This window comes from Octopus bimaculoides, chromosome 7 (genome assembly GCF_001194135.2).
Source record: "Octopus bimaculoides isolate UCB-OBI-ISO-001 chromosome 7, ASM119413v2, whole genome shotgun sequence".
Classification (NCBI taxonomy): Eukaryota; Metazoa; Mollusca; class Cephalopoda; order Octopoda; family Octopodidae; genus Octopus; species Octopus bimaculoides.
This window is the reverse complement of record NC_068987.1, coordinates 90,282,022-90,293,826: the sequence shown is the minus strand read 5'-3', so window position 1 is coordinate 90,293,826 and position 11,805 is coordinate 90,282,022. Positions and strand designations below refer to the sequence as shown.

At 38.6% G+C, this 11,805-nt stretch overlaps 1 protein-coding gene across 4 annotated transcripts in view; it reads left to right on the top strand.

Moving 5' to 3' along the window:
- LOC106867178 (ras-related C3 botulinum toxin substrate 2) overlaps positions 1-11,805 on the top strand; it is a 220,753-nt gene that overhangs the window by 130,111 nt on the left and 78,837 nt on the right. For all 4 annotated transcript variants that reach the window (XM_014911976.2, XM_014911974.2, XM_014911975.2 and 1 more), the window contains one exon: positions 11,728-11,769. The gene's annotated coding sequence lies outside the window, so the exon portion shown is untranslated. The remainder of the gene's footprint in view (positions 1-11,727; positions 11,770-11,805) is intronic.

Genomic DNA, 11,805 nt, shown 5'->3' with positions numbered 1-11,805 from the left:
AAAAAAAAAAAAAAAAGAAATGTATATTCTATGTATCTTGTTAATTTCAATTTCAAACTTTTAATCCTGCCAAATATTATGAAGAAATGATTATCTCCCTTGTATTAATTGTCTGCTAGGGAAGTTCATATGTTTGGAAATTTTCCATAGACAAAATAGAGCTCTCCTGACTTGGAGTGAAAACTAGTTGGTATTTTTTTTTTTTTTTTTTTTACTTCTAGAGGTTTTGCCAGAAACATAGAATAGCAGAGGCTGAAACTTTCCTCATCAAATTGGTTAATCTCCTATGACACCTATAATACTTACATATAACTTGATTGTGAAAAGATTAACTTTGCTAACTTTTAGATCCTCTCATGGGTCAGAAGAGGACAATAATCTGTTGATAACAATTCATTACATGTGGAGGCGCAATGGCCCAGTGGTTAGGGCAGCGGACTCGCGGTCATAGGATCGCAGTTTCAATTCCCAATCCGGGTGTTGTGTGTGTTTATTGAGCGAAAACACCTAAAGCTCCACGAGGCTCCGGCAGGGGATGGTGGCGAACCCCGCTGTACTCTTTCACCACAACTTTCACTCACTCTTACTTCCTGTTTCTGTTGTACCTGTAATTCAAAGGGTCAGCCTTGTCACACTGTGTCACGCTGAATATCCCCAAGAACTACGTTAAGGGTACATGTGTCTGTGGAGTGCTCAGCCACTTGCATGTTAATTTCACGAACAGGCTGTTCAGTTAATCGGATCAACTGGAACCCTCGAGGTCGTAAGTGACCGAGTGCCAACACATGTGGATAGTTTTCAGTGTTTCCTTAACTCTTTGCCTGTCCTCTGTATCACGTGATACTCAACACATATTTCCACAACATTCCTGCATCATATGTGATACGTATTCCCAATTTTTTCCAACCGTCAGACTAACTTGGGATTTATACGACTCAGAACATATGAAACAAGAAATAAATGTCTGAGGACAAGCATGGACATTTAGGATAAACTTATAAAACTGCTTTGGACAGGCAAAGAGTTATTATTATTATTATTATTATTATTATTATTGCAATACTTTCTATCCTAGTGTTACATAATGTTTAAAATACTTTGTTGATTTCTAACATATTTAAAAAAAATTTTTTTTTTTCATAATTTATCCTTTCTTTTTGTAAATATTCTTCTGTTAAATATCACAAAACATTCTGCTATTCTACAGAACTCTTGTTTTCTAGATACAGATGGAAATTGTTTGTTTTTTTTTATTTTTTTCTTTCTAAATTTTCCAATTTTCTCTCTTAGCTCCATTAAAATTGAACGATTGTTGTGTGTTACGATGTTAGAAATTAAATCTTTCCTTTGTTATTAATTAGATTAAATTTTAATATCTTCGACTACTTTCAGATTTATTGAAATATTAGATTGCTACCATTTATATTAACACACTTGCTCTCTCACTCCCTCTCTCTCTTCCTCGCCCTCTTCCTCTCCCTCCCTCTCTCTCTTCCTCGCCCTCTTCCTCTCCCTCCCTCTCCTCTTCCCCTCTTCCTCACCCTCTCCTCTTCCCCTCTTCCTCACCCTCTCTTTTCCTCTTCCTCCCCTCTCTTTTCCTCTTCCTCTCCTTCTCTTCCTCTCTCTCTCTTTCTATACCTCTCTTTCTCTCCCTCTCTTTCTCTCCCTCTCTTTCTCTTCCTCTCTCTCTTTTCCTCTTCTCTCTTTTTCCTCTTCTTCTCTCTCTCTTCCTCCCCCTCTCTCTCTCTTCCTCTCTTAATCTCACATACACACACACTAATTTTGGTTGCTTAATTTCAAAGAACTCCATTTATAGTCTATTGGTGGACATGCCTGCTATTTAATGAAATCCTAGATTTTGTTGCCACAAAAACCAAACCAAAAAACAAAACCAATCACAGAAATAGGATTTATATCATAATTTTTCTTTGAAAATAAAGCAATCTTAATTGTCTTTAAAGAGTCTCTGAAGAGATTCGCCTACAAATCAATGCTTTGAGTTTTAAATTTGAAGCATTGCCATTAAATAGAATTGTATGCTGCATTTGTTTAACGTAGAACGTTGTGCTGCTAAATCAGTTTTAGTAACAGACTAAGCAGATTATCAAAGAGCTATTTGGTTTAGTTTTACCAATACTTTGCTGCTAAACTATACATTCAAATAAATTCAATCTTTCTCTTGGGCCAATTAAATTTGATATTCTGCAAATTGCTAAATATAGTTATTTATGTAGGAGTATAGATTTTAAAATTTTGTTGACATTTCAAAATGTTGGCCGTTGATTACATCTCTTCGCTCCAGTGGTCTTTGTAGTGTTCATTATATCTTATTGTTTTTATTAACTCAGACACTTGAGAAATTATTAGTTTCTTCACTGATCTAAGAGAAAATAATGTTTCTTTCATTTGATAAAGGACTGAAATGTTACATTGCATAAATAACTTTTACACAAAAAACAGCAAAATAATCTAAAACAATTTACTATCGTAAAATTACATTACATACAAACACGCACACACTCTCGTGCACACATATTATACATGTACGATAGGTTATATAAACACGGGAACTAGAACTTCTGACATTAACTGAAGTATTTGTATTATTTATAGCTGAGAAACTACATAAGTGACTCTTTCAGTTTGGTAAGTGCTCTGGTATGAAACTCTAGGTCCTTCAGTCACTGATGTGGCTGCTCAGTTATAAATAAAATGGTTTCCTATATATATATCATCATCATGATTTAGCGTCTGTTGTCCATGCTGGCATGGGTTGGACGGTTTGACCAGAACTGGCAAGCTGGAAGGCTGCCCCAGACTCCAGTCTGACTTGGCATGGTTTCTATGGCTGGATGCCCTTCCTAACACCAACCACTCCAAAAGTGTAGTGGGTGCTTTTACATGCCACTGGCACAGGTGCCATATTTGCATGACACCGGTATTTGTCACAACTATGATTTTACTTGGCTTGATGGGTCTTCTCAAGCATGACATAATGCCAAAGGTCTCAGTCGTTGCTTCCATTAAGCCCAACACTTGCCTCCATGAGGCCCAGCGCTTGAAAGGTGCTTTTTACGTGCCAGTTATGTGATACCGCCATCAGTCACAACTACGATTTCACTTGGCTTGACAGGTCTTCTCAAGCACAATATAATAATATGTGTGTGTGTGTGTGTATAGGCACAGGTGTGGACTGTGTGGTAGGAAGCAGTTTGCTTCCCAGCCACCTGGTTCCGGGTTCAGTCTCACTGAGTGACACATTGGGCAATTGTTGTTTATGGCTTCAAGTCTTGCAAGTGGAATTGTTTGACTGAAACTGAAAGGAGCAAGTGGCGGGGAGCTGAAAGAGAGAGTTTACGTCAACAAACCGGAGACCCTGGTGCAACCAAAGGAGAAAATCAATAGAGAAATCAGAGAAGTGGGGTCTGAAACTCTTGAGGGTGTTATGGTGCAAGTTTTGGAAAGGGCACGGGCGTGAGAAGCTGAAAATGGCTGCCATTTAAGCAATGTCATTTTTCATTTGTGATGTAGTGGTGTTGCAAAGTTTGACTTGTGCCTATTAATTTCCATTATGTCCTTTCTATTGTATCAAAATTTCATGCATTTATTTGTGAAGTTAAGGAAGTTATTAAAAATTGAAACACATCAGTGATTTTTGCGACACCCTGTATATATACATATATATTGGTGACAGATATACTCATGGGCCAAAAATTTGCCTATAAACCAGTGTCAAGCAAAAATAGACACTAACAATATAGCAACCTTTCCAAATGTCAACATTTGTATCATGTTGATGATGATGATATAAATTGTCGTCATCATCAGTAGCATTGTCATCATTCCATCTATTGAACAGATCTAGTGAATTGCCACGCCCTTGATGCTAAGTCATTTCATCTCTCATCCCAGATAAACCTCTGTACTTGGCTTTTGTTGACATGGAAAAACCCTTCGACAGGGTCCTCCGATCTGGTGGTCAATGTGGAAACTAGGGAAAGGTGAGTAGTTGATGAGAGCTGTACAAGCCATGTACAGGGATGCTGTCAGTAAGGTGAGGGTTGGCAACGAGTATAGCAAAGAGTTCTGGGTAGACGTAGGGGTTCACCAAGGATCAGTCCTCAGCCCCCTCCTATTCATTATAGTCCTCCAGGCAATAACAAGGATTCAAGACAGGATACCCTTGGGTGCTCCTCTATACTGATGACCTTCCTCTAAAAGCTGAGTCACTACCAGAACTAGAGATGAAGTTTCAGGTGTGAAAGTAAGGTCTAGAATTGAAGGGCCTTAGAGTTAACCTAGCAAAAACCAGTCTTAGTAAGAAGGTGGGCAAATCACAAATCCCTTCAGCTAGATGGTCCTGCTCGATCTGTAGAAAAGGTGTAGGTAGAAACTTGATAAAATTTATCCGATGCAAGCTGTGGACACATAAAAGGTGCAGCAATATCAAAGGAAGGTTAACTGGGAAGATAGTTTTTGTGTGTGGAAGATACACAGGTACAATAAACACTGAAAATGTACAGAAAACAGATTCCATCATATGCTAGGGGGGAAAACTAGAAGTAAATGATGGCTTCTGTTATCTAAGTGACCAAGTCAGTAGCAGGGATGGATGCTCTGAGAGTGTAGCTACTAGAATAAGAATAGCCTGGGCAAAGTTCAGAAAGCTCCTACCTCTGCTGGTAGCAAGGGGCTTCTCGCTCAGAGTAAAAGGTATACAGCAGTGAAACATGGCTGTGACTGCTGAAGACATGCGTAGGTTTGAAAGAGACAAAGCTTGTATGCGCCACTGAATGTGTAAGTTCAGTGTGCATACACAACAGAGTGTTCGCGCCTTGAGAAAAAAGTTAGACATAAGAAGCATCAGATGTGGTGTGCAAGAGAGATGACTGCACTGGTATGGTCATGTGATGTGTCTGGATGAGGACAGCTATGTGAAGAAGTGTCACACCTTAACAGTGGAGGGAAGCTGTGGAAGAGGTAAACCCAGAAAGACATGGGATGAGGTAGTGAAGCATGACCTTTAAACGTTGGGCCTCACAGAGACCTTTGGAGATATGCTGTGCTTGTGAAGACCTGTTGAACCAAGTGAAATCGTAGTTGTAGCCGGTGCCTGTGCCACCTAACTGGCACCTGTGCTACCTAACTGGCACCTGTGCTGGTGGCATGTAAAAAGCACCATTCGAGTGTGGCTGATGCTAGTATTGCCTGACTGGCACCTGTGCCAATGGCACATAAAAAGCACTATTCAAGCGTGTCCAATACCAGTGCCACCTGAGTGGCTCACATGCTGGTGGCATGTAAAAGCACTCACTACACTCTCGGAGTGGTTGGCATCAGGAAGGGCATCCAGCTGTAGAAATCTTGCAAATCAGATTAGAGCCTGGTGCAGCCTCCTGACTTGCCAGTTCTCAATCAAACCATCCAACCTATGCCAGCGACGATGGTGATGATGATGATGATGATGATCTCTGAAACCCAAATTCCCTGAGATCTAGCCTCAACACTTCTCTTGTGTTCTTCCTTGGTCTTCTTTCTCTGCCTCCCACCCATTCCATTGTCAATATATGAATTCTATAATTTCACAAAGAAACATTTTGTCTTCAGTCTTTTTAAAGAAATCTCTTTTATCCCAAAGCATCAGTTCACTTTGATTGATGAGCAAACACCAGTTTTTGCATATTTTATTTACTATATTTATTAAGTACAAGATTTAATTATGACAAATGAAGTGGATTAGTTTTTTCTAAAAAAAAAAAAACAAAGAACTATTTCCCTTTTAGTTTTATACTTCATTTGATTTATTTGTTTATTTTCTTGTTTCACCATAAAATTGATGATCTTTATTGACATGCATTCCTTAAATATTATTTTCTCTCTTTAGTTCTTCGTTAGTCACTAATTCTTTATAATGATTTCCAAACATGACACAAGTTATTATAACTTCATATATACTGGCCATTTACATATCAGGACACATTGCTTGTCAGAATTTCCTGTTTGCAGTTTACAATTTAATTGCTTTCAAAAATAAATTGTTGATATTTGGTTGAAATGTTAGTTTCTGTTGCTTTATAGCTTTAGTAATAAATATTTGGTGGCCAATTTATTTATGCTTCTTGTTGCTGGGATTTTACAACTCATTCTGTGTCCGGACGATCTAAGCACTTTGCTAAAAGACATTCCTTCCTGCCGAGTTGTTATTATTGGTTTGCTGTAAGAGTTAATGTTCTACAAATGAAGCATTTTGGCTTTAGTTTCTGAATTTGATTGATTTTTTTGTTTTTGTTTTTAATTGTAATTTAATCTGCTTGCACGTAAACCACTGGAGTGGATTTTTAGTTTTAGTACATACACTGGGTGTGTGTGTGTGTGTGTATATAGGTGCATGTGTGTATTTGTAGTTGTGGTTGTGCATGTGTGTTTGTAGTTGTGGGTGTGTGTGGGTGCATGTGTGCGGGGATACAAGCATGTTTGTGTGTTGGTACATGCATGTTTGTGTGTATGTGTGTGCATATTTGTGTGTGCACGTTTGTGTGTGTGTATGTTTGTGTGTGTGTGTGCAAGAATGTGTATGTTTGTGTGTGTGTGTGTGCAAGAATGTGTATGTTTGTGTGTGCAAGCATCTGTGTGTGTGTTTGTGGGTAGTACATGTGTGTGTTTGTATGTGTGGGTGCAAGCATGCATTTGTGTGTGCATGTGTGTGGGTGCATATATACAGTCGTCAGCATTGGTATCGTAGTTTTTATGTCTGTTTTCTGTGCTGGTTTGAGTCGGGTGACTCATCACCATCAGTTCTTTCTTGGAGTATCCACCCTGAGCTTATGAACCTCTATGTTTCATAAATGTCTAGCTTTGTGACTGTTTATGCAGGTGTTAATGTTTGAGACTATGTTGTCACCATCACCACCACCATCATCATTGTCACACCACCACTGCCACAACTACCACCGCTATTATCACCAATTTCATGCCTGCCCTTCCATGCTTGTAGGAGTTAAATGGGTCTTCTTCGGCTCAGCTGATCTCTTAATCTCAACCTTCTCCACTTCTTCAGATGTCTTCTTTGGTCCACCACTTCTACCATTAGATTCCTTGGTAGTTTCAGCATAAGTTTTCAATCCAAAACTGACTAGACAATCTTTGTGAAATGTTGTGCCCCTAAAATACCTAAAATGATCTCTCTAAACTCAGGAGGTATACTCAGCCAACACCATGTTCCTTGTATTTAGGTGCAGATGTGACTGTGTGGTAAGAAGTTTGCTTTCCAACCACATCATTTGGGGTTCTGTCCCACTGCTTGACACCTTGGGCAAGTGTCTTCTTATAACCCCAAGCTGCCCAAAGCCTTGTGAGTGGATTTGCAAGAAGCCTGTCTATATTGTGTGTGTGTGTCCCCTTAACTACTGCTTGACAACTGATTATTGATTTGGTTATGTGCTCGTAACTTAGTGGTTTGGCAAAAGAAACTGATAGAATAAGCGCTAAGCTTAACAAATGATTAATTTAATCCTTTTTGATACCAGCCTGGCTGAAACTGGCTCTGGCTCTGTAGTACAAATGTCTTGTTTTCATAAGTTCTGAATTAAAATCTTCCACCAAACCTTAGTCACAATTTATGTTCCTAACACTAGTTTAATGATAACAAAGTTATTTTGCTAAATTCTTTGTTATATTTAAAATTGATTGAAAGAAACACAGAGCATCTCAAAATAAATCCGGTAACAAAAGGGTTAAAAAGAAAAGATGCTAGGGTTGATTCATTTGGCTAAAATTCTCCAAGGCAGTGCCCCAGTATATATTTGTCTAGCAATTGTTAGGTTTACATGTCGGTCAACATTGTTTCTTTAAATCTTCAGCACCAAAATCTATGACTTCTGGTATGACCAGTCACAAAGTTGAAATCTGAAATCTGACTTTTATGTATGCACACAAACCTGCACAGAATGCACATGGACACCCTCGCTCATACACAGATATGACATGCACTCTCCTGCAGCCTTGATATTCACATGCACATGTGCAGACTATATGAGCATACACATGGAGACAACATGCTCACACCCACACACTGATGACATATGTTCCCACACACACGCACACAAAACATGCCTGCATTAACAATGCATGTATTGCTCACATGCAATTACATAAACATGTGCACATGTCTGAAGTTATGGCGTGTGCCTCCATGGACGAGAGATATACAAGACATGTAAACACAGATGAGACATACATGCACACTGACAAGCATTCATGCATGCAGATGAGCATGCATGCTGACAAGGCACACACACACACACACAGCACGCAGATAGCAAGCACAGATATACTGACAAGACAAACATGCATACACACAGAACATGCACAGAAGGCAAGGAAAGACTGCATGCCACACGCATCCAGGATAAAGCTTATGGCTTATTCAAATTAGTAGTCTACTAAATTGTGCTCTTTCTCTCTCTCTCCCTGATTGTTGGTAATGTATTAAACCTACATCCATTTCTATTTTCATCCCATATTCTCTACTCTCTCATCCCCCCCCTCTCTCTCTCTGCTCAACAACTTGCATGTTGGTTTCTCTATTAAAACTGCAGGCTTTGAAAAGTCCATCCATGTCTCTTACTTTATTTTTCCTCGCTAGCAATAGCAGACAACTTTCCCTCGAATCATATCCTATCACCTTAAATAGAGGATACATCAAACACATTGAACAATGATATATCTTGAAAACTCAGATTGTTATCAATGAATCACCTTTTTGTCTAAACCATCTCTGATATGCCTAACATGGGGCTAATCAGCTACAATATCTAAGAAGACTGAGAGTCTACACATTGTCTATGATGTGACGTGAGATTTGACTGCTTGACAAGCAATCCAAGACATCCACCTTCAAATCTCATTTAAAATCGCTCCATACCATCTTATTAAAAGAAAAACATAATGAATAATGTAGTGCTAGATAGAGACGGTCATGGATGGAGTGTCTTTGTTCATAGGCTTACTTGATCAAGGCTGACCTAGAGTTAAATAACAGCAGCTAACCCTGTGATCCTTTTGAAAAACAAAATGCATATAGCTCTGTCCAACATGTCCAGAAATGAGTGAACTTTTAACCATTTCAGTCTTTATGGAGTTTTGTTGGATTATTTCAACTTCTGCCATTAATTTTACACTGCATGGTGATCCTAGTTTGGACCAGTAATCAACACAGCTGAGGACGGATATCCTCCAGAAACCCATCTTGGTTTCCTGGCCCCTTGCTCTGAAAGTTCTAAGACTCCATCCAACCAGATGCCTGCATTCCATTTCCAACTTGGCAATGTGCACCTGGAAAGATGCAGCATTACTCATGTCATTGCCAGGTCAAACACACTGGCTGTGTGTCGTAGATGATATGAAATCAGTTATACTCCCATAATTATTTAAATATCATAAATATTAAAGTAAACAAACCAGTTGAGCTTTTGCTTTTAAAATAATTATTCTGAAGAACATTTTGCTTTCAGCAATAATTTATTTTATCTGAAATCTTGATGTTTCTTTGCAAGTGGCTTTGCAAAGTCTTCTTAAGCTGACTATTAAATTCTGATTAGCTTTTATATTGCATGGCTTCTGCAGTTAGAGATGGTTATAACTTTAGTAGCTGCGGGGAGATCAAACTGAATTCGTAGGTCATAGGATGGTAACACGGTACTGATATTCTAACGTATCAACTGAAACAAGTCATTTGGCTGTACTTTCTGCAAACTGATCGACCTGTTAGGGGAATTATATAAACAAACTAAAAAATATAAAGATGAGATGCAACAATACTGCCTGCTTTTGCATCATCTTCTTTGCTCTCTCTTGCACTTGCTCACACACACACTTTTTTTCTTCACACACACACTTTTCTCTTTCTTTCTCTCTCACTCTCTCTTGCTCTCACATTTTCTCTTTCTCAATCTGTCTTGCTCCTTTCTTTCTCTCTCTCTCTCTCTCTCTCTCTCTCTCTGTTGCAACTTGCTCACATATTTTTTTCTCAGACTTGCTCCCTGTCTCTCAAACTGTTTCCTCTCTCTCCTCTCTCTTGTTTTCCCTCTGTTTCACTCTCTCTCTCTCTCTCTTCCATCTTTATTCCTCATTCCCTTCATCTCTATTCCTCACTCCATCTTTCTTTCTCGCCTGTTCTCCCCATCTCCCCCCCTTCACTCTCCTACAAAACTATGAACCGAGACACAATATGTCTCCTAGTGTTTTTAACCACAGACTCACTATAGACTTAAATATAGAACATAATATCTTTTAATGTCTCTACACTTCAACTTAATTAAAGTGGCATATATTTGCTGCCACAAGTATATTTGGCATTAAGTTCACTTCACTCAAATAGACTTTTGCATTAAATTCTTCTGCTGGTCTTGTATATTGAAAGACATTAGTAATAATGATTTCTTCAATTTTTCAGAAGTATCCTTTACCGGGCATATATATATATGTGTGTGTGTGTGTGTGTGTGTGTGTGTGTGTATAGGCACAGGAGTGGCTGTGTGGTAATTAGCTTGCTTATCAACCACATGGTTCCGGGTTCAGTCCCACTGTGTCGCACCTTGGGCAAGTGTCTTCTGCTATAGTTACAGACCGACCAATGCCTTGTGAGTGGATTTGGTAGACGGAAACTGAAAGAAGCCCGTCATATATGTGTGTGTGTTTATGTTTGTATGTGTGCGTTTGTCCGCCCAACATCGCTTGACAACTGATGATGGTGTGTTTACGTCCCCGCAACTTAGCGGTTCGGCAAAAGAGACTGATAGAATAAGTACGAGGCTTACAAAGAATAAGTCCTGGGGTCGGTTTGCTTGACTAAAAGGCAGTGCTCCAGCATGGCCACAGTCAAATGACTGAAACAAGTAAAAGAGTAAAGAGTATAAGAGAAGGACAGAATCTTTTGAAACATGAAATGTTTGTAGTTTGTAACTATCTTGCCTGTTTTTACTTCAGTTATTTTTTACCCTTTTGATACCAATCTTCCTGAGACAACCCTTTATTCTCTGATGCGGACTTCCTGTTCTAAAGCGATCCTAAATTTACATAAAATTTTATTGGTTTTTAATTGAGTTACAAATACCAGTTTAATTATGACAAAATTGCTTTAGTGAATTCTTCATTATTTTCAAAGACAACAGATGTAAGTATAGTTTAACAAAAATACTGTCACAAAAGGTTTTTTGGCTTCAAACATTCCTAAGAGTGGAACACATGCTGCAAAATATGAATTGCAGGCATGCACACCCGACCCCCAAAACATAAGTCTCAGGCTTCTTGGTACCACACACAAGCAGTGGCCCTTTTGTTGCAACCATCTGAGTATCACATGTGATTGCAATGAAAGAAGAAAAAAAATCACTTCTTCTCTAGCTTCCTCACTCATGAGGGCATGGAAGGAATAATAGAGATGAGAACAGTTGTGGTTTTGTAGTTTCCTGTACAGCTGCATCTTTTGTCGAAGTTAACAGCTACCACATGTGTGTATTTCTTGTGCACACACTTATGCATATACACAATGTTTCTGCATGTATGTATGTGAATTTTGAATGTAACATAGACATATAAATCTGTGTTAGATTTTAAAAAAAAGTGGGGGAAGTGTATTGTTCTGAGTAGACTTACCTTAGTTGTAAGAAGGACTTTGTCAATAAATTTTAATGCAATTCTGACTTAAGTTTTTATTTCTAATTTCAGGTGTTGATAGTTTGAACAATACCAAGTCCATCAATTTATTCAGTAAGTATCCTTTTTGTGTGATGCAATGACAGTTAA